The sequence below is a fragment of the Octopus bimaculoides genome, chromosome 23, assembly GCF_046866305.1.
Source record: "Octopus bimaculoides isolate indiv1 chromosome 23, ASM4686630v1, whole genome shotgun sequence".
NCBI lineage: Eukaryota > Metazoa > Mollusca > Cephalopoda > Octopoda > Octopodidae > Octopus > Octopus bimaculoides.
In genome coordinates, this window is record NC_142950.1 from 20,015,738 (window position 1) to 20,039,987 (window position 24,250).

The 24,250-nt window shown below is 35.9% G+C and overlaps 1 protein-coding gene across 1 annotated transcript in view; it reads right to left on the bottom strand.

The window, feature by feature from the left end:
* Positions 1–24,250, bottom strand: part of LOC106879044 (multiple PDZ domain protein) — an 862,020-nt gene that overhangs the window by 122,927 nt on the left and 714,843 nt on the right. The window lies entirely within an intron of this gene.

Below are 24,250 nucleotides of genomic sequence, written 5' to 3' on the forward strand. Positions count from 1 at the left end.
GTGTTTGCATTAATGTGTTCAAAAAGTGTGTAATGGTACGTGACTCTACAGAAATGATAACTGAAAAACAAACAAGGATGAGTGCACATGAACAAATAAATATTCATATGTGTGTGTGCATCTACTATCTGATGTGTGAATGCATGTGTGTGCACATGTGTATGCATAGGTGATTAGGTACACATGTATAGTGTGTGTATGTGTGTGTGGTCAGTGTATATATCTCAGTAAGATTTGCCATGTTGGATGAATTATATCAGTTACAAAGTGTGTATGTATCTATATCTGCATGTATATGCAGATATAAAAATGTCTGTGTAGTATTATATACAAACATTTATGAATATAATTTTATATATTTACTTAGGTATGCAAGTAAATCAACAGACGTGTGTGTGTGTGTGATCTAGAACAATGCTTATATCTGGCTAAGGTTGTTTCCCCTTTGTGTTTGTTTACACACACACACACACACAGATGCAAGCAGCCTTATGTCTCTCAAAGCTAAAGGTTCAAAGTGTGAAGATGTTCAATAAAGTACCTTACTTCAAAACAGAGGTTGGTATCAGGAAGGATATCCAGACATTGGATACTATATCTAACTCAGTGGTATTCAACTGGGGCCCATATGGCTCTTGGGGGTTCATATAAGATTTTGTGATTAAAATTTACGTGCAATAAACTGGTTACACTTCTACAATTCATGAAATATTTTGATTGTTTTTATAGAATTTCTAATAATATTTAATTATAAAATATAATAAAAGGATTTTTTAAGCATTGACTGGCTATGAGAGTCCAGCCACGTAAAATCGGAATCAAAGGGGACCATAGGCAAAATATAAATGACATTGCATCCAGAAACAGAGAAAGAGAAAGAAAAAAAAAAAAAAAAAAAAGAGGCCATCAGAAGATTCTAGTTGAAATTCTCTTTCTGACTTTTTGTAAAAGATTACAAGAAGTGTCAACCAGTGAAAATAGAAGGGGCTGAAAGATCAAGGGGAGTGAGGAAGATATAGAAAGGGCTGGGTGAAATTCAGAGATGACAATGGATTGAGATAAGTGGTGAGATGCTGTACGGAAGAAAACTCATAATTCATGCAACTCAGGACAACATTGAAAAACATATACAAAATTTAATAACAATGATGATGACAAGTACACCCACAAATAAATGCATATATATACATATACATATAGGCGCAGGTATGACTGTGTGATAAGAAGCTTGCTTCTCAATCGCATGGTTTCAGGTTCAGTCCCATTGCATGATATCTTGGGCAAGTGTCTTCGCCCAACCAAATCCTTGTAAATGGATTTGGTAGATGGAAGCAGAAAGAAACCTGTTGTATATATGTGTGTGTGTGTGTGTGTGTGTGTGTCTTTGTGTCTGTTTGTCCCCCATCACTGCTTGACAACCAGTGTTGGTGTGTTTACATTCCCCATAACTTAGTGGTTCAGCAAAAGGCCCTGATAGAATTAGTACTAGGCTTTAAAAAAAAAGTACTGAGGTTGTATCCATTTGACTAAAATTCAAGGCAGTGCCCCAGCATGGCTGCAGTTTAATGACTAAAACAAAATATGTGCATGTGTGTGTGTGTGTGTGTGTGTGTGTGTGTGTGTGCACATATATAGTGGTATCTTGGGAGTGTCATTTTTGCTCATAAAAACTTGTACACTTGTTCTATTTCACTTCTTTTTCTATTATCATTAGTTAACTAAAGGCTGCACCCTGGCAGAATTGTTAGAGCATTGCACAAAATGCTAAGTGTTTCTTCTGGTTTTTTGCATTCTGAGTTCCGCTGAGGCCAAGTTTGTATTTCATCCTTTGAAGGTCAATTAAACATATATATCTTATATATCAGCTGAGCATTGGAGGTTGATGTAATCGACTAATCCCTCCCCCAAAATTTCAAGCCTTGTGTCTGCAGTAGAAAGGATTACTAGTTAAGTAATTAACCAATTAAGTAATTGATTGCTTTGATAATCATTCCATCACTCCTTTCGTTATCATTTGCAATCTTATCAACAAAGTGTTCTCATTTTTCCAAGTCTGTCATATTGTAAGAGCATCTGTGTGTATGTGTGCATATGTGTGCATGTATATGTGTGTGTACACACACACACACACAAAGCATACAAATATCCAGAGATTCATAAGTTCTATTGAAAGACAAAATCTATTTCATATCCTTTTTGTTTTACTTTCATCTCTTACCCCACACCCGACTCCATCCAACTAACAGTAAATACTAGCCAAATAAAACAGCACATTTTGGTCTAGCGATGCAAATTCTCTCAAAGTTGCAAAAAAGAAAAATCAGCCAGTAGGACAAATTTGACAAGGAGAGAGAGAGAGAGAGAGCGCGATCAAAGTGTGTGTGTGGGGGGGGGGGGGAGAAATAAAAAGAGGGGGAAATAAATGTGAGAGAAGGAGACTGAGAGAGAGGAAAAGTATGTGTAAGAGAAGAGAGGGAAGAGAAAGCTGAGAAAGATAAGGAAAAAGAGGTGGACTGAGTGGGAGAGAGAGAGAGAAAGCAAAGAGAAAGAAAAAGTGAAGAAATTGATAAGTGAAACAAACAAGATAAAGAAGAAAGAAGAAACTTGATTTACATATGAATATCAGACAAATTAGTGTTGTGAAAGATTTGCAAGTTTTTCTGGGGTTTTTTTTCCAGTTTTTCGTTTTCCAGATTGGAGCCTGGTGCAGTGTTGTGGCTTGCCAGCATTCAGTCAAACCATCCAATCCATCCCAGTATGGAAAGCGGACGTTAAACGACAATGGTGATGATGATGATGGTCTGTTATTCACAAAATTTGGTGGTTGTGGTAGCTGTATGTATAAACTAGATGCAGAATGACATACTGTAGAAGGAACACATACACATAAATGTGTATATATTTATAGCATATATATATATATATATATATATATATATAGATAGATATATATGTGTGTGTGTGTGTGTGTGTGTGTGTATATATATATATATATATATCTATATATATGTGTATATATACATATATATATGTGTGTGTGTATATGTATATATATATATATATATATATGTATATATGTATATCTTAATATATAAATCTGAAGTTGTGTGTCTGTGTGAAGCCTTTTTGAAAGTTTATAGAAATCCACATTTTCCACTTTTTCATAAAAATTTTTACATCAATGGAATTTTCTCGATGTGAACTTTCCAGTGCAGTAATTAGATTTTTAAAATTCCGTTTACTTTGTGTGATTTAAGGGAGATTTGGCTGTTGTTTCTAGCAACTTTTATATTTCATCCCTTCTACCTGGAACGCCATTCTTACACACGCGCTCAACATAAAAATATAGAGAGTAAGAGTAAAAGAGGGAGGGAGAGAGAGAGAGAAAGTGATATATATACAACGTCATAGATTAAACTTTCATCTCAGTATTCTTTACCTATTTTTCATAACATAGATACGTAAAAACACACACAACCACACATACATGACCTGTGATCACAATATACACATTGCTCTTAATCTCTATTCATTTCTCCCCCTCTTCCTCTCTCGCTCTCTCAAACGTATACACGTGCAAGTAAACACAATCATTCACATCGTGGTATATTTACAAAACATTGATGGCATAACTACAGAGTTGTATCCCCCAAATTTGGAAGGTCATAACTTTCATAAAAATGAATATTTTTTAATGAAATTTTCTATGCATATATTATTTATTATGTAGATTCCAAATATACAAAACTTTTCGGTGAAAGTGTTTTGGAAGGGGGTGGGGTACAATATTCGGAAATTCCACTTAAATTCCTCTTAACTTCCAGGAAAATGAATATTTTTTCATGAAATTTTGTACAAATGTACCTTGATGTATTTATATTTCAAGCATGTAAGAATTTTGAAGGAAACAACTGCAGGTTATTTTTGAGAAGTGTTCCCCACTCGGTGGTGTTTCGGAGCAAGTCGTCCATATTTGTTTTATTTTTCTCTATTACGTGCTTATGTGCATCCTTAGATTTCTAATGAAGTAATAGGCAGTGAAGAGAAGCAGTCATAAGAAAACTTTTAACTACCCCTATTCCTTTCTCTCCCCCTCTCGCTCTCTCAAAAGCATACACGTGCAAGTACACAATCATTCAGTAAAATATAACTCATGTTCATCGATGTTTTGTAAATTTACCACGATTTTCACTAGGGTGTTAGGGTTAGGGTTTTAGGGTCAGGGTTAGGGTTTAGGATTAATGTTACGGTTATGTTTTTTAGGGTTAGGGTTAGGGTTTAGGGTTAGTGTTAGGGTTAGTATTAGGATTAGGTTTAGGATTAGGGTTGGGTAATCGTGCGGGTGTTAATCTGAAAAATTACAGATATGTGAAAAGTACCGACCCTGCCATCTATTATAACTTTTGTTGTTCTGTTTAATATATACATAGATTATGCCTCCAAAGAAGAGAGTTTGCTGGGGAAAGACAGCAACCAGTTTAAAATGATAGCCACAGACTGCACAGCAATTCACCACATTCCAGTAGCTACTTTGAACATAATGCAAAATGGTGCATCAACACCTTCTGCCCAATCTGATAGAATTCTGGCAAAACTGTTTAGCAACAGATCGCCAGCAATTGCTTCATCAGAAATTGCCATCCTAGCTCCTGTGAAAAGGGATTACCTTGCTATGTATAATCAGGGCAGCGCAAAAAGTTGTTTTGCACAAGCATTTCTATAGCCAATTACACGGATGAAATTTACGTATGCTTAATAATTTTACGCAAAACAGCCTTCAGACTTTCCCTATTAATTTCATCGTCTTTTGAATTATGAACATATTTACATCATAAAGGTTTTTTCGTTGTAAGGCTTTCTTTTTTAGTTGATTTTCAGCTAGCAAGACTTATCGTAGATGGCATAAGTCACACCCGGACAAGGTCGGGTTATACTGTTAGTATATATATATATATATATATATATAAAAAAATTTCAGTGATGTTTCTGTCTGTTACATTCTTATGTTCGTTAACTCCTCCTAGACTCCTGGTGCAAGGGTAATGAAACTGAAACCAGCAATTCCCCATAATCCCAGGGAATGTCCTAAGGGGGTCTATTTTTTTAAGCGTCACCTAATTGAGACTCTACTAACCCCACTATTTTTACTATATTTTAAACTAATACATGGCATTGGCAACCAAATTGGAACAATGACAATGAATTTCATACCATGGAGGTTCAATTTCTGAAAGGCTGCTTAAACGGGGCGCCACTGACCCCACTATTTTTACTGCATTTTCAGTTGAAAATTGGACATTTCATTCTTAATGACCTGATATTATTGTTAAGCTGAAACTGTTGCTAATGTAAAAAGAAACGGAATGGTGAAACTATTTCTTTGTTTTCTGAAAAAGCAACGTTTTGGACATACAACACTTTTGCATAATAGCAATGATATATATATTTAGATAGATAGTTATGGCTGGTTTGTGGAGGTGCAATGGCCCAGTGGTTAGGTCATTGTGAGTGTTTATTGAGTGAAAACACCTAAAGCTCCACAAACCTCCGGCAAGGGGTGGTGGTGAACCCTGCTGTACTCTTTCATCACAACTTTCCCTCACTTTTTCTTCCTGTTTCTATTGTACCTGTATTTTAAAGGGCCAGCCTTGTCACACTCTGTGTCTCGCTGAATCTCCCTGAGAACTATGTTAAGGGTGCACATGTCTGTGGAGTGCTCAGTCACTTGCATGTTAATTTCATGAACAGGCTATTCTGTTGATCAGATCAACTGGAACCCTCGTCGTTGTAATCGACAGAGGGCCACATATGGCTGGTTTATAGGGTCATCCAGGGTTTTGGGTCCATAAATCCCTTAGCTTTACATGCCTAATGGCAGGCGGCCTATATATTTATATATATACTTTTATTAAAGCTGTAAAGTTTTCACAAAACTGTTACTCATAGTTGGCCTCTGGCCATTAGGGTCTGACATGATGTATGTAAAGCTAAGTGCTTTATGGACATGAAACCCTGGGTAACCCTATAAACCAGCCATAACTATCTTTATCTAAATACTCCACTCTTAGAGTGTGCCTCTTTTTCGGATTTATCATTTACTGATGATACACACATACACACACACGTTACTGTTGCATTCTGGATGCTAGAATGGCTGCATGGTTAAGAAATTCACTTAACAATCATGTGGTTGTGGATTTAATTCTTAACATAACACTCTGTAAGATAGTTGGCATAGAAACCATGCCAAAGTAGACACTGGAGCATAATGTAATCCTCTGACCTGCTGGATCCTGTCAAACTATCCAATCCATGCTAGCATGGAAGATGGATATTAAATGACAATGATGATGATGAAGATGCTGTCAAACATTACCAATGATGAAAATTGTGGTGGTGATGGTGGTGAGAGGCTATGCGGGGATATTTTCATATATAAGATATGATATAATCTACATGGAACCTGGTGCAGTCCCTGGCCTTGCCAGTTCCTGTCAAACTGTCCAACCTATGCCAGCATGGAAAATGGATGTTGAATGATGGTGATGATGATGATGATGTGGGCTAAAGGTAAATGTCATCATTGTCATCATCACATTTAACATCCAGCTTTCCATTCTTGCATGGGTCAGATGGAATTTGTTGAAGCAAATATTTTATGGCCAGTTGCATTTTCTGTTGCCAGCTGTCACCTGTTTCCAAGTAAGGTAATATTTCCCTTGGCCAGACAGGTTTTTGCAGAATATAGGAAATGAATGACACAGCTTGTATGACAGTACAACAGTGATGCTCTTTCACAACTATCAAGTGATATTCAAAGAAGAGTACACACACGATGGGCTTCTTTCAATTTCTGTCTACAAAATCCACTCACAAATTTTTAGTCTGCCTGAGGACATAGTATAAGACACTTACCCAAGGTGCTGTGCAATAGACTGAACCTAAGACCATACAGTTGAGAAGTAAACTTCTTAACCACACAGTCACACCTATTCTGCAAAACTCAAACATGAGCTATTATAAAATTAAATTTCTCATTTCTTTCATAGAGACTTCTCTGGTTTATTTGCAGAAATCAAGGTTTCATGGGTATACATGTATACAGACAGGTATGTAGATAGGTAGGGAAATAATTTATTATGGATCATTGTCGTCATCATCAATGTTTTAACATCCACTTTCTCATGCTTGCAGAGATTACTGAGGCAGTTTTTCAATGGGTGGATGACATTCTTGGCACTAACCTTCATCTGGTTCCAAGCAAGCTAATATTTCCCTATAGTCAGATATGTTATTACAGAATGTTGGAAATCCAAATGACACTGCTTGTGTGATAATGTACTCATTTACATTACTTGATGTCAAGACAAGGAGACACAAACATATGCATTCAGGCATACATATACAGCTTGAAAAAACAGACATTAAATGATGATGATATCTATATTGGTGACACATAAAAGGCACCCAGCACACTCTGTGGAGTGGTTGGCATTAGGAAGGGCATCCAGCCATAGAAACCAATCCAAAACAGACTGGAGCCTGGTGAAGCTCTCTCGCTAGCCAGTTCCAGTTAAACCATCTAACCCATACCAGCATGGAAAATAGACACTAAATGATGATGATGATGATCACATACACATATAATGAGTTCCTTTCAGTCCCCCTCTATCAAATGTACTCACAAGGCTTTGGTTACTTGGGGCTATAGTAGAAGACGCTTGTTCAAGGTGCCACACAGTGAGATTGAACTTGGAACCATGTAATTGTGAAGTAAACTTCTTACCACACAACAACACCTGTGTCTGGTATGTTTATTTAATCATTAATATCCATTAATTAGGTACTGCCTGTTTAACATACTATAAAATATATTTATTACTTTGGTTGGCAACAGAATGCAACAATAAATTATGTCAGCAGCCTGTGGTCTGTTAACCAATGTGCTTACAGTTATATTGCTGCCTGCATTGGAAAAACTTAGCTAGCATTGCTGGTATGTCAGATTGGCTGGTCAAAGCATGATATTGCATGAAATTAAACAAAAGGAAGAGAATTAACAAAGCACAAAATAACTTCCTCCATAATAATTAAACAAACAATAAATGAAAGGCCTGTTTAATTGATGGAAATCATACAACCCAGCACTAGACTGAGATGCCTTTACAGCTTCATATTTTGAAATTCTCAGTTTCATATTATTTGACTTTCTATTTCTCTATATCTTTTATACTTTTAGAAATTTTTCAGCCATTGGATTGTGACCATACTGGAGCACTGCTTTAAGTAACATAGCTGATCCCATTGACCCCAGTATCTTGTTTTATTACTTGGTATCTATTTTAGCAATCTTTTGGGTTTATTTTTTTTTTTTTATACTTACTGTATCTGGAAGAAGGGGCAGTGCTCTTTAGCCTTTGCAAACCCTCTAATACCTGTGATACCAAAACCATCAATCATTATCTTGAACCATAGTAAGAGTACATAGGACATGAAAGGAAAGACCTGAGCAAGGAAGGAGTTCCAGAAGGATGTCCTGGGGAAAGGAGGAGGACTGGACACAGCAAAGGTAATGGGGAAAGGAGTGGGTGTGGAATAACTAAGAGAAACTGGTACAAGTCTTTGAGAAATGAAAGACAAAATGGACGTAAGTAAGATTTGTACTCAGAATGTAATCAAGTACCCCCCCCACACACACACACAGTAGGCTTCCAATTAGTTTCTGTCTACCACATTCATCCACAAGGCATTGGCCAACTTAAAGTTATAAAAGAAGACCCTTGCCCAAGGTGATACATAGTGGGACTGAACCCGAAACCATAATGTTGCAAAGCAAGCTTCTTAATCACACAGCCATGCATGCACCTATTGCACTTTTGTTTCTATCTCTAGCCTCTTGGTTCCTTTTTTCTTTCTATAATTTTTTTCTTCTCTTAAATAAAGTTATCACCTGAAACATCAAATCCTTTTTGTCTGCTGTTCTTTTCACTTTGTATTTCTACAGCTTTCAGGTATATGCTCTTTTGTTTGGCTGTTTCTTCTTTACCTCAAATTTCACTTGTACTATTTGTATGAATTTTATGTATTACATATGGTGGAAGTGGCTGAAACACCTACAGAGCCCCTAAAGAAGGAAAGAAGGGTGATACTATGGCAAAGACCTGTGGTCATATCCTGGTTATTCAGGATTGATCTGAAGTAGAAAAACAACATTTCTGTAGAATTCTCTAGCTATAAATATCCTTTAAATCATAATACTATAAAATATAAAGAAAAAAGAAAAAAAAGTGGAGTTGGGGTTAGGTCAGAAATTCCTAAAGTGGACTCTGTTGAACCCTGAGGGTCCATGGGCAGAGTTCAAAATTTGTTGAGTAGAGCTTGTTTCATGCTCTTATTTGATGGGGCTGGTTAGTGGTCCCAGAGGTGTCATCTGGTGAGGCATCAACTCCTGCATTCAGAGACAGAGTACAGTAACACCCTCAGCACATGAGTATTTACCCTAAACATATCTGATTGTTTATGTTCTGAGTTCAAATCCCACTAAGATTAACTTTGCCTTTCCTCCTTTCTAGGCCAATAAAAATAAAGAACCAGCCAAGTATTGGTGTTAATGGTATTGACTGATCCCCTCCGATGAATTTCAGACCATGGGCCTATATTAGAAACAAGTATTATTAATGGCAATGGCCCAGCATGGCCATACCTTATAGGTTGAAACAAGGAAAAAAATACACACTCTCATGCATGCACATACATGCAATAAGTCTTTACAAAGATGCAAGAAGCCTGACATGTGAGTGAGACTTTTGGCGATTTGCTGTGCTTGAGAAGACGCATCAAGCTAAGTAAAATGTGGTCATTGCCAGTGCTGGTGACATGTAAAAGGCACCCAGTACACTCTGTAAAGTGGTTGGTGTTAGGAAGGGCATCCAGCCATAGAAACCGAGCCAAAACAGATGACTGGAGCCTGGTGCAGCTCTCTAGCTCACCAGTTCCAGTGAAACTGTGCAACCCATGCCAGTATGGAAAACAGACGCTACATGATGATAATGATAATGATGAAAGTGTCCTTCGACCAAATGCCATATGCAAGGTATTGGCCAGCCCAAAGCTATGGTAGAAGATATTTGGTAAATGGTGCCAAACACTAGCATCAAGTCTTTGACTCCAAGGTTGTGAAACAAATTTTCATAACCACTGAGCCATTCCTGACTATGTCCAAGTGATCAACATTAAAAAAAAAAAAAAATCAAAACAAAACGCAGAACATCAACCACAAAAAAAAAAAAAACAAGCTACAAGGCCAGTTGATGGTGGAAATACATTCTGTTCTTACAGGATAGATTGACCGAAACACAAAGATGGCTTCTCAGTGGTTACTAATAAATCAATGAATCACATTTGCCCCTACCTCTACCCTCACCCCCTTCATGTCACGTTCTTATGGAAGATATTTAAAAAGGTAAAAATACAATAATACACAAAGTGCACATATTCTGGATCAGGTTTTGATTTATTTTTGATTTTGTTACTGCTGTTGTTGCTGTTAATAGTGTTGTTGTTCATGATGGTGGTGATGGAAAGTGTAGCTGTTGTTGTTGTTGTTAGATTCTATGTAATTAACAGTAGTGGTATTATTGTTGTTGATGATTGTGGTTGTGATGGTGGAAGTGTGACTTATTCTTAGTATGATGGTGATGGTGTTGTTACTATTGATATGTTGGTGATGATAGCAGTGGTGTTGATGACATCACAGTTGATATATTCATGATGATGGTAGCAGAGATGGTGAGGTTAATGATGGTGGTGGAGGTAATGATGGTGGTGTAGTTATTGCTAATGGCAATGATGGTGTTGGTAGTGGTTGTGTTTGGAATACTTTGATTAGCTACTGGAATGTTGCTGTTGCAGTTGATGTTGATCTTGTTGTTGTCACTATTGGTTGCAATATGTTGCGTTTTTTTAAGTTTGTGTTGTTGTAGTTGTTATTGTTAATGTAAATTATGAAAACATCAAGGCAGAAAACAGAACCAGTCGCATTAATGGAAGGCTCACAAAACTGTGTGAAGCCATTAGTGAAGAAGACTGATGCTCACTTTGAATAAGAGCCAGCCTTGATAACAACAATGATGACAAATATTATAATAATAATAATAATATGAAGAACAGCAAGAAAATTAATAATGATACAGCAACAAAATATATCACAAATCTTTCTATCTATCTATATATGTATCTATCACTCTCACCCTCTATCTATCTATCTATCTATCTATCTATCTATCTATCTATCTACACACACACACACACACACACACACACACACACTAAGGCATATAAATATCATTTGCTTCTAAGGATGCCCCTAAAGTCAAAATAAGTTGAAGAATCTTCTCTGTAGCAGAATGTAATTTGAAAGAGATTTGGTTGCTGTTTCTAGCAAGTGTAGTAACTTCTACTTAGGGCTTGATTCAAACTCGTGTAGCTTATATAGTTTTAAGAAATGTTGTCGGGCCTGAGAGGTTTACTTGCTGTATTAAAAACAGTCTTGAGTGGTGAAAGTCTTGCGCAACAGAAAAAAGTAGCAAAACCCTTTACAATCCCTATAATGCACACCACCACTGATGTAACCTCTATGGGGTCAAGTGACCTACAAAAATAGCAGCCAAATATCTCTTAAATCATGATCACATTCCAGCTTAAAACAAAATAAAAAGGGAAGGTAGCATTAAAGAATATAGTTCTAATACACTCCTAAAATAGTCTTAAGATGCTCTTTAACAAAAAAAAAAAAAAGAAAAAGATGAGATGGTTATGGGTGGAAAATCTTTAATCAATCACACATCTGTCAATCAGAATGGTCCTGGAACTAAACACCACCACCATGACTATTGCTGCCAATGCCCCACCCAATACTGTTTTCATTGGCTTTCATGCATTCAAAACAACTTTGTCTTAAAAAAACTAGTCACTTCCTTCCCTCTCTCTCTCTTTTTCTCTTATTCTCACTTGAACAATTAAAATATTCACCACATTAAACAACCATTGTAAGATTTAGACAAACATCAGTGAGACTGTCACAATTGACATGTTAAACAGTGAGCAAGGTGTGGTACTTACAGAATCAGGACAAACTCATTGACCAAATGTTAAGATGTTTTTGGAATCTGTAATCCATAAGAATTAGCTTCACAAAACTGAACAACATTGGCAACAGAGTTACCAAAACCACCACCACCACCACCACCACTGCCATTAACATAATCACCAAACAATGCTGATACAATTACCACCATGACCACCTGATACAATTACCACCAACAACACAAGTGCACTGGGACCAACACAGCCACCAACTACCATCACCACCAATACTACAATCATTATCATCTTTGTCATCTTCATAATTAATCATCACTATCACCATCACCCACCACCAACATCACCATCACTGTAATCATTGTTGCTGTAACAATCATCAACATAAATTATATCAAACAAAGCAACCTGGTAGAAATAAGAACTAAACCACCTTTCTCAAACCACACTCCATTGTCTTGAAAAATGAAAGAAGACATGTTAGATAACATAATCCTGGATGATCCCTACCCTTGCATAACCACAATCCGATGACTGCAACTTGTAAAAGAATAAAACTATAGAAAACTATTTTATACATCATGGGCACAGGCTTAGCTTGCCTCCCAACCACATGGGCAAATATCTTCTACTATAGACTCAGGCTGACCAAAGCCTTGCAAGTGGATTTGGTAGATGGAAACTGAAAGAAGCTCATCAAATATATATATATACACACACACATCTGTGTGCATGTCTTTGTGTCTGTGTCTGTTTGACAACTGGTGTTGGTGTGTTTACATCTCCATAATTTAGTGGTTCAACAAAAGAGACTGATAAAATGAGTACCAGGTTTAAAAAGAAAAAAGTACTGAGGTTGATTCATTCAACTACAAATTCCTCAAGGCTGTGCCCCAGTATGACCACAGTCTGATGACTGGAAAAATTAAAAGAAAAGAAAAAAGATCAATCCAGATAACAAGAACAAAGCTTTGTTTCATTTACCTCAATCAGAACTAAACAATGTAAATATGAAAAGGGAAAGATAAAAATCAGAAACTACATCTTGCCAATGAAGAAAGAAAAGAAATACAATCACCTGTATGGTGATTACAGGTAATTTCATGGCTTCTCAGGTGACAACACGTTAAAGATTACACACAACATCTGAAAAAATACACCTGAGACTGAAATGTGTGTTGTATGGTAACAGACTTATCTCAGTGTCACTTGTATGTATGTATATATGTGTGTATATATGTACACACACACACACACACACATGAATACATATACATATGTAAAGATATGCACACACACACATATATATATATATATATACATGTGTAAAGATATGCATATATATTTATATGAATGCATATACATATGTAAAGATATGCATATATATATATATATATATATATATATATATATATGAATACATATACATGTGTAAAGATATGCATATATATATCTGGGTCTGGTTGACTCCATTACCCTTCATATATATAGATATATATATATAATTTTTCATAGAAAACTATGTAATCGTTACCAATATAGCAGGAGATTTCACTGCAAAAAAGTCTAAATTAGACTCCTTAGGGATCGTTCTCATTGTTTTTATTTCCAAAGTTTTAAATTTTTAAATTTAAGAGAGAGATTTGACGCTAATATCCATTATTAATGTAATTTATTCCTATGTGAACATTTCTGTATAAAGCTATATTTGACCGTCAAATGTAAGTCAAACATAAAAGTTGCCTTACACGTCTTCAGGGAATACATTTGAGAACAAACAAATCAAACAAAAGTAAAAAATAGGAGATCAATACCGCATTTCTAGGTTTCTTCCATATTTAAATTTGTCGTTAAATGACTCTTTAATAATGGATATTAGCGTCAAATCTCTCTCTTAAATTTAAAAATTTTAAACTTTGGATATATATATATATATATATATATATATATATAAATACATATACATATGTAAAGATATGAATATATATATATATATATATATATATATATATATATATATATATATGTTGTTGTATTCGAGGAGGGTCATGTTGCCAGTTTAGCCAATGAAAATACACGCACTATATATTTGGTGCTCACTTGCTTCAGCTTTATTTTATATTAATTATATTTCAGCCAGAGCTCTTTCGTCAAACACTACTGTGACCTCATCAGTGGTCCTTTACTTTTTTCCTTCTTTATTGTCTCTCCTTAGTAACGATCTGCCATTTTGTATTCCTGTTGTATGTGTCCTTATTTGCGCATATGTAGATCCCTATGTGTGTCTATGTTTAGTAAGTGTGTGCATAGGAATGTACATGGTACCTGCATTATCAGTATCCCCTGTTTATTCATGTTTGTTTAATTTACTTTCATTTATTTTATTCATTTGTTTTTATCTACTTACTTTTTCATTTTCTTTTTTTTGTATTAATTTATTTTATTTTGTTTACGTATATAATTATATAATTCCATTTATTTATCTGTGTATTGTATTAGTTTCATATCATTATCAGTTTATGGGGATCTTATTCTGTTATAGGTTGTGGTGTGTGTGTGTGTGTCTGTGGGGGGTGTTAGTGTTCCATTCTAGTTTTCTATTTAGGCTACGTTTATCTTCTATTATGTGAGTAGCTTCTGTAATTTTTATGAACATTGTGTCTGTTCTATGTGTGGACAAAATTTTAAATTCTATCTTGGCATGCTGGTATAGAACCAATGAGCTCTGCTCTTCCTTAAGTTCGCTCCAATGCCCATTTACCCACTCTCCTATGCTCTGTGCTGTCTCCCCTATGTACGTTGATATATATATATACATGGTTCTGGGTTCAGTCCCACTGTGTGTCACCTTGGGCACATGTCTTCTATGACAGCAATGGGCCAACCAAAACCTTGTGAATGGATTTGGTGGACAGAAACTGAAAGAGGCCCATTGCATGTATATATATTTATATGTATGTGTATCTGTCCTCCAGTACTACTTGACAACCAGTATTGGTGTGTTTATGTTCCCATCACTTAGTGGTTTAGCAAAAGAAACCAATAGAATAAATACCAGGCTTAATAAAAAAATAAGTACCTGGGGTCAATTCACTCGACTAAAAATTTTTCAAGGTGGTGCCCAGCATGCTTACAGTCTAATGACTGAAACAAGCAAAAGATAAAAGATATATATATATATATATATATATATATATATATATATATTTAAGAATTTAAGGATTGGAGAAAACATGTTATAATTGCATACTTTATGTCTTACGTTTAAGATGATTCCCATGCTTTCCCTGATGAGAAAGTTACAACTTTAATATCAAAGATCCCTGTGGATCACACAGGTTGTAATCCTTTGAAACATATGTAGAAATAAAGTATGCAATTATAACATGCGTTTTCTCCAATCCTTAAATTCTTAAATATACTCAAATACCCAAAATTTCAAGGAGTTCCTGCCTTAAAAACAGGAACTAAACCACAGTTATTTTGTGTTCTTTGCTACATTGGTTTCTATTAACCCATTTATTCTATCAGAAGAATTTTTATTCATTAAGATAGAAGAAATACACTTAATTATATATATATATATATATAATTGAAAATGAAGAGGAGAGTGGAGATTTATTCACATTCAAAACTTTTTTATTAAAAAAGTTTTCTACAACATATATAACAATAACCAACAGATGTTTCAGTTCCAGTAACTACACATTGCTCTATATGCAATTATATACACACACATACGTTGTACAATGCAGTACCTAGTATACAAAATAGCCAGAATGAATTTGATCATATATCTACTGGAACAAGATTGACTTAAAGCTAAACAACAAGAACAATCTCTGGATGTCAAGAAGAAAGAATTGCTGAGACACATGCCTAGGCACATCATGGCTAGTTCAATAGGAAAATGGGAGAAGCATATTATGTCAAAGGATAATTAATGATGGACATTTATATCACAAACTTAGGAGGAGTTTACCAGTTGTAAAATTGGAATTAGTGAAGCTGCTGACTCTGCTTCATAGCTAAGGACTGATAGCAAAAACAGTGATGCTCTGCATTAGTAAAAAACAGGTTGACCATTATTAACCTTTAGCATTCAGAGTATTCGGTCAAACGTAATGCATTTTTATTCACATTGTTATGAATTAATCATGTATTATCTCATAGCTTTGATTAAGTGATTGTTTATTTTTAGAATAATACTGTAGGGTAGTGAGGGAGGCTGGGTCTGGTCAGTTTGAATATAAAACAGATGGAATATTTGGACCTGATATGGCTAGTTTATATGCTAAACGGTTAAATGTTGAGGCTATGTTGTTGACTGTACAAGGAAATTGAAGAGGAGGTTGTGGAAGATGATAATATATAGTAATTTCTCAGTTAGGCACCAGGTCAGAAATGTGAGGGTGGCAACAATTGATTATATCAACCCATGTACTTAATCAGTATTTTATTTCATTGACCCTGAAAAGCTAAAAGACAAAGTTGATCTTTGCCTACTGTCTTCATTTCCACTTGATGGCCTCTCAGCAGCCATTCTGAATAAGGGTAATGCACTGTATTGTATGGATTTATAGGTAAACCAATAGTGGAAGTATGAAACAAGAAATCCACACCAAGCAATAAAATGGTAGAATGCAATGAAAGCAGTGATATTCTGCATTAGTAAAACGTGTATGTAGCTTATTAATTCAGGTTCAAGAATGGATATGGGAAAACAAAATAGGGTGAAGTAATGTTATGGTGTGAGAGCTGTACAATTTGGGAAGAACAGCTGGATCAAAGTTAGTAGCAAGAGCCAGGTTAGTTGAATTGACACATATAGTAACGAGGTATGAGGGTAGATGAGGGCATAGGTAGGCATTGGTAAAATGTTGAGAACAATAATAAACAAGATCACTTGAAACAGTGCCTGCACAAACAAGGTAGGGAAGTATGGCTAAATGGTTAAAAGGTTCCAGGTTGGATTCCACACCAAGTCATATTGGAGCAAGTGTCTTTTACTATAACCTTGGATTGGCCTAATCCTTGTGACTAAAACTAAGTAGATGAAAACTGTGTTGAAGCCTGTCAGATGGATTGAACCTATGATTTGAAGGGTTTGGCTTTGTCTCACACTGTGTCACATTCATTCTGTCTGAGGATTATGTGACATGTGCCTGTGGAATACTCAGATATTTACATGCTGTTTCAATAAGCAGATAGATTGGTTGATTAAAGAACTGAACAGCCATTGTTGAAAGTGACAAAAATCAATTTATTTTATATTTATGTACATGTGTGTGTGTGAGAGAGAGAGAGAGAGAGAGAGAGAGTGAGAGAGAGAGAGAGAAAGAGAGAGAGTATGCATGTGTCACTGTATATACAAATATCTATCTATATGTGAATGTACATGTGTGAAAATATGTGAGTGTATATATATATATATATATATATATATATATATATACCTATATACACGTATGAGAGTAGTATACACATGTGTGCATGCGTATGTATATATATATGATTGTGTTAATGCATGTGTGCGTAAAAATATTTTCATAAAATATGAGAGCGAGAGAGTGTGTGTGTGTGTGACTGTAATTGCTTGCCAGAACAAAAGCTGCCAGCCCATTTCAATTCTTGTTATGATATCATTTCAAATGAGTTTGTGAGATGAAATTAGAGCAGCTAAAGTAATTTTGCAGACTCTGCAAGATGGCTTTCCTTCTGTTTAGGAGGCGGATCCACTGTGCAGTTTGGTTCCACTGCAAAACACTCTAAGATCAATTCTCAGCATCACCCCATCTCACTTTACATCTAACCCAACCCTGAACAGTGAACACACACATTCTTGAAATAACTAGTGGACTAAACCTTTTTTTCTTTTGAAATTGTTTCATAATGAATCAATGAGTATATGTAAATGCTTGTATGAATACATATAAACATGAGCAAGTTTTCCAAGTATTCCTTTATTGTTTCCAGCCCAAAGGCCATGGCCATGCTGATGCACCACTATTATATATTTATATACACACATGTTGTTGTTGTTGTTGTTGGCACTCCGTCGCTTATGACGTCGAGGGCTTCAGTCGATCCGATCAACGGAACAGCCTGCTCGTGAAATTAACATGCAAGTGACTGAGCACTCCACAGACACGTGTACCCTTAACATAGTTCTCGGGGATATTCAGCGTGACACAGTGTGACAAGGCTGGCCCTTTGAAATATAGGTATAACAAAAACAGGAAGAAAGAGTGAGAGAAAGTTGTGGTGGAAGAGTACAGCAGGGTTCGCCACCATCCCTTGTCGGAGCCTCGTGGAGCTTTAGGTGCTTTCACTCAATAAACACTTACAATGCCTGGTCTGGGAATCGAAACCGCGATCCTATGACCGCGAGTTCGCTGCCCTAACCACTGGGCCATTGCACTTCCACTATACACACATATACATACATATATATACACACACACACAAATATGTAATAAGAGGCAGGCATGGGCGTGAGGTTAAAAATTTTGCTATCCAACCACATAGTTTAAGGTTCAATCCTACTGTGTGGACCCTTGGGTGAATGTCTTCTATGTTTTCTCATATGTCTGTTTGAGTCAAATGTTTCTGTATTATGGACCTAATTTTTGTATCATCAATTAGATGAAGGTAACACATTTAAGCACCTTTATCCTGATATTGCTGGAGAACTGGGGTCAGTGTAATTGACTAGCCCTCTCCCCATAAATTTCAGGCCTTGTACCAAGAGTAGAAATGTTTATTATTATTATTATTATTATTATTATTATTATTATTATTATTATCATCATTATTAAGAAAACAAGCAGACAGAATCGTCCTTAGCAGCATTTCATTCATCTTTATGTTCTGAAGTCAAATTCTGTCATGGTTAACTTCACCTTTCATCCTTCTGATGTCAATAAAATAAGTACCAGTTGAGCACTGAGGTCAATGTAATTGACTGGTTCCTCCTCTGAAATTACTGGCCTTGTGCCAAAATTTGAAACCATTATTATTGTGGACGATGTTACCATCATGGTGTTGGATATCTCCGAAGTGGAGACAGTTGGTACCAGTCTCTGGGCACTGAGAAAAACAAACTGGCTAATCTGTTCCAGAGGACTTTCTGGTTGGGAACTATCATGGATAATTCCCAGATGTCCTTGGCCTGGTAGTGCCACCAGTTCAAGATAAACTCTACAGGCATGAATGTGCTGTCAGACGGGCTCATCCAAGGTGCATGCAGAGTGATGAAACCACTCTGCATGCACTCATCTAGTGTCTGGGCATTGCTGACTTGTAGGACTATGTGTAGAATAGATCCATCTATCAGCTCAGTCTATAGTGGTGATTGCCCTGCAGCTCTCCTTCAGTTGGGCAGGCAAGGCAGTTTACCTTTGCCTGGTGGCTGTGGTGAAAGAGGTTGTTTGATGGATAAGGCTGAAAGGCATGAGGACAGATACATTTCTCTTTGGCAATGCTCTCATTGATTTCTTCAAGTTTCACTTGAAAAAGGAAATTGAGAGTGGAGAGGGAAGTGCTGTCCTTGAGTGAGTTTACTGAAAGATGGGTGAAAGTTGCGAAAATGGCAAGAGTGGATGGTACCTCTCTAAGTGTAGACTTGTGAGTTGGAGAGAAGGAATTGGAGACAGCACTTGCACATTGATGTTCAGGGAAATCTTGGACAGTAGGGTTCCTTGATTATCCTTAGAAGTCATCCTCTATCAGGACTATATCTCTATCATCTTCCCCCACATTTTTTCTTTAAACCTTTGTATACTATGTATATTTCCCTTCCTTTTCATTGCACACTGCGTATATTCAACATTTTCTTTTGTTACTTATTTAATTATTTTATCATTTCATTATATGTAAACCCCAACACTTTATGTCTGTCTTTGTATTGTCTCCCTCATTCTTCACCTTAGTGGCAAATAAATGAAATCATTATTATTATCATTATTCACCTTGGTAGCAAGGAAATGAAATCATCATCATTATTATTATTATTATTATTATTATTATTGTTCAGTAGTTTTATTTTTATAACGTGCTTTCACTTCACTACCGAGCGCAGCTCTGTGCGCCTTGGGTATGTGCTGTGGTTTGCTGTGGTGCTCTTATGTTTACTGTATTGAAAGTGTTTTGCGTAGAATGTGTGCAGTACCCAGTAGTGCAATTTTCTGTATGTTATATATATTTGTAAGTCCTGGTGTTTTTGTTATGTATTTGTCTGAATATTTTTTTATTATTATTATTATTATTATTATTATTATTATTATTATTATTATTATTATTATTAAGGTAGTGAGCTTAGTAGCATTTCATCCATTTTTATGTTCTGAGTTGAAATTCTGAAGAGGTCAACTTTGCCTTTCATCCTTTCAGAGTCAATCAGATAAACATTGATGCACAGGAGTCAATGAAATCGACTAGTCCCTTCCCTCAAAATTTCAGGCCGTTGTGCCTATAATAGAAAGGGTTATTTTGCATGAAAGGATGAAAGGCAAAGAATTCTGCCGAGATCGACTTTGTCTTTCAACCTTTCAGGGCTGATAAATTAAGTATCAGTGAATCACTGGGGTCAATGTAATCGACTAGTTCTCTCCCTCAAATTTCAGGCCTTGTGCCTATAGTCGAAAGGATTACTATTATTATTAAGGCAGCAAGCTGGCAGAATCATTAGCACACCAGGTGAAATTCTCAGCGGCATTTTGTCCTTCCTTACATTCAGAGTTCAAATTCCACTGAGGTCGACTTTGCCTTTCATCCTTTTGGGGTCAATAAATTAAGTACCAGTGAAACACTGGGATTGATGTAATCGACATATCCCTCTCTCCTAAATTCCAGGCCTTGTGTCTATAGTAAAAAGCTTATTATTAGTAGTAGAAGTATTGACTTCTTCTATGGCCAAACCTTCATACACATTTTCAAGGTTCACTTGAAAAGGAAAATGACAGTGGAGATGGAAGTGCTACATCCTGGCAAATTTGTAGAATGGGAACACAATCCAAGAGAACAGGCCTGCTCTGGTCATGCACCTACAGATTGGAAAGGGACACCTGAGAGAGGGTACTTGGTTAAGTAGTCGTGGATTTGTGGGGTTCCCACAAGTAGCCCACAGCGGTCTTCCCCACATGGAGAATTTTTGTTTATTTGAATTATATTTTAAAAGTTTTTACAGTTTCTTTTATGCAATTCCAAAATGTATCATCCTGTACTGCCCGTGAACTTCTTTCGATCCTTTCTGGTTGATGGTGCCATGCAGATATTCTAAGAAAGCTGTGGATTGGCAGAACTGATAGTGTCAGATAAAATTCCCTGTCTCTTTGTCCTGAGATCAAATCCAGCAGAGGTCAATTTTACCTTTCATCCTTTCAGTTAAGTTCTGAGGTTGATGTAACTGATTTGTTGCCTCTCCTCAAAATTTCTGGTTGTGTCAAAATTAGCAAGAATTTGCATAAAGAAGTGCTAATCACTTAATGTGGATGGAAGTTGAGGAAGGGAGGGACCCAAGAAGACATGGGACAAAGTACTGAAGGTTGACCTCAAAACACTGAGCTTTATGAAGGAGATGACAAAGGACTGAGGTATATGGTACATTGCTGTACCCAAGACGACCAGCCCATCACAATAGAACAGAATTGATGTACTAAAACCACCTTAGTGATGCTTACTTATGAAGGGCACTGATGCTGCCACATAAAATGCACCCAGTACACACTGTGAAGTGATTGGCATTAGAAAAGGCATCCAGCTAGAGAAACCAAGCCAAAACTGACTGCAGCTCCTGGCCTGGCCAGCTCCTGTCAAACTGTCCAACCCATGCCAGCATGGAAAACAGACACTAAATAATGTTGATGATGGTGACTTTCACTGCACTATTGAGCGCAGTTCTGTGTGCACTGGATAAGTGCAGTGTTTTCTTTTGGACTTATTATTTTTACTGTGTTGACAGTGCTCTATACAATACATGTGCATTGTTTAGCAGCTGTTTATACATATTTCTAAGTTTGGGTTAGGTCTTTGTCTACATGTTTAATAATAATATTATTATTATTATTATTATTATTATTATTATTATTGTTAATGATACAAACATCAAACAGCTATAAATCTTAAGTTTCAGATCTTAACTGGACCTGATTCAATTTCTCTTACATTGCTCACATTCTTGAGAACAGCATGTGTCACAGTTTCTCATTCTTTACTTTTTGAAAAAGAAAATATATCTCACATTACATAGAAATTAAAGGAACCATTTATAAACACACAAATACACACTTATGTAATATTGTACATATTGGATAAGCCAAAACTGGCAAAAGTTTGAAATTACTGTCAATAAAATCATAATATATACAAAAATCTACACAAGTATTGCGTGCATTAAATAAATATGTTCTTTTTATGTATTTAAAAACATTCATGTCAGACATTATATACATAGGTATGCATTTATATATGCATATGAATATTTATGTGTGTGTGTGTATGTATGTACACACACACATATATATATATATATATATATATATATATATATATATATATATATATATGCATGTGTGTATCTTCATATGTGTGTCTGTTTGCATATATATATATGTAGTATTGCACATATTGGATAAACCATCACTGGCAAAACTTCAAAGTTACTGTCAATAAAATTATAATATATATATGAATCTATACATGTACTGAATGCATTATTCAGTAAACATATGTTGTTTTTATGCATTTAAAAGCATTCATGTTAGACATTATATACATAAGGAGTGTCTGTGTGGTAAGAAGCTTGCTTCCCAACCACATAGTTCCAGGTTCAGTCCCACTGCGTGGCACCTTGGGCAAGTCTTCTGCTATATAGCATTGGGTCGACTAAAGCTTTGTGAAAGAAGCCCGTCATATATATATATGTGTGTGTGTGTGTGTTTGTCTGTGGTTGTCCCTCCACTATTGCTTGATAACCGATGTTGGTATGTTTACATCCTTGTAACTTAGTGGTTCGGCAAAAAAGACCGATAGAAATACTAGACTTACAAAGAATAAGTCTTGGGGTTGATTAGTTTGATTAAAGACAGTGCTCCAGCATGGCTGCAGTCAAATGACTGAAACAAGTAAAAGAATAAAAGAATAAGTGTATGTGTGTATGGGTATATATATCTTTATATATGTGTATGTGTCTGTGTATATGTACTTGTGTGTGTAAATGTATGTGTGTATGTAGATGTGGATGTGTGCAAACAGGGATTTGAACCCAGAATGCAAAGACCTAGGATAAATACCACAGGGCACCCAATCAGATGCTCTTACAGTTGCACCAATCCATTACCTTAGATCACTCTCTTTTTCTTTTTCATCAACTATCAACCCTGAAAAGATGAAACTGACTGCTGTGGGATTTGAATCCACAGTTGTGAGTGATAGAACAAATATCTACAAAATATTCAATCCAACTCTTTAAAAACTCTCAATTTGCTGCCTGAGGGAAAAGAAATTTTCCTATTAAATTATTGGAAAAGTTTTTCTTTCTCAGAGAAAAGGACATTCCTGAAGCATCATGTTTCTCTGGTCCAAGGATGTAGAAATTGTTCCAAACTTCTTCACTGTTTAAGTTCTGGCTGATACAGTTTTGTTTGTATAAGGTATAAGATATGAAAGTTTTTTTTCAAAGTTCATCCAACAAAACCCAATGGATTCTAGGATCATATATCAGTTATTTTTCACTTGTTTTAGCTATTATACTGTGGCCATGCTGGGGCACCATCTTGAAATGTCTAATTAAACAAATTACCCTAATACTTAGTTTTCTTTCTAAGTTTATTTTATTGGTCCTTTTTTTGTTGAACCACTAAACTACTGTCAAGCAGTAGTGAAGGACAAACACAAAGAGACATACATACATATATGTACAGTAGGCTTCTTTCAGTTTCCATCTACCAAATCCACTCAGAAGTCTTTAGTCAGTAGTAGTTGAGGCAGTAGTAGAAGACACTTTCCCAAGGTGCCATGTGCTAGGACTGAACTCTAGACCACATGGTTTGGAAGCAAAGCCTACTTATTGAATCAATGTGTCAATGTAACCTAGTCATCTATAGACTCATGGTCCCTTAACATAAATCTTTCTCTCAGCATTTCGTTGTTG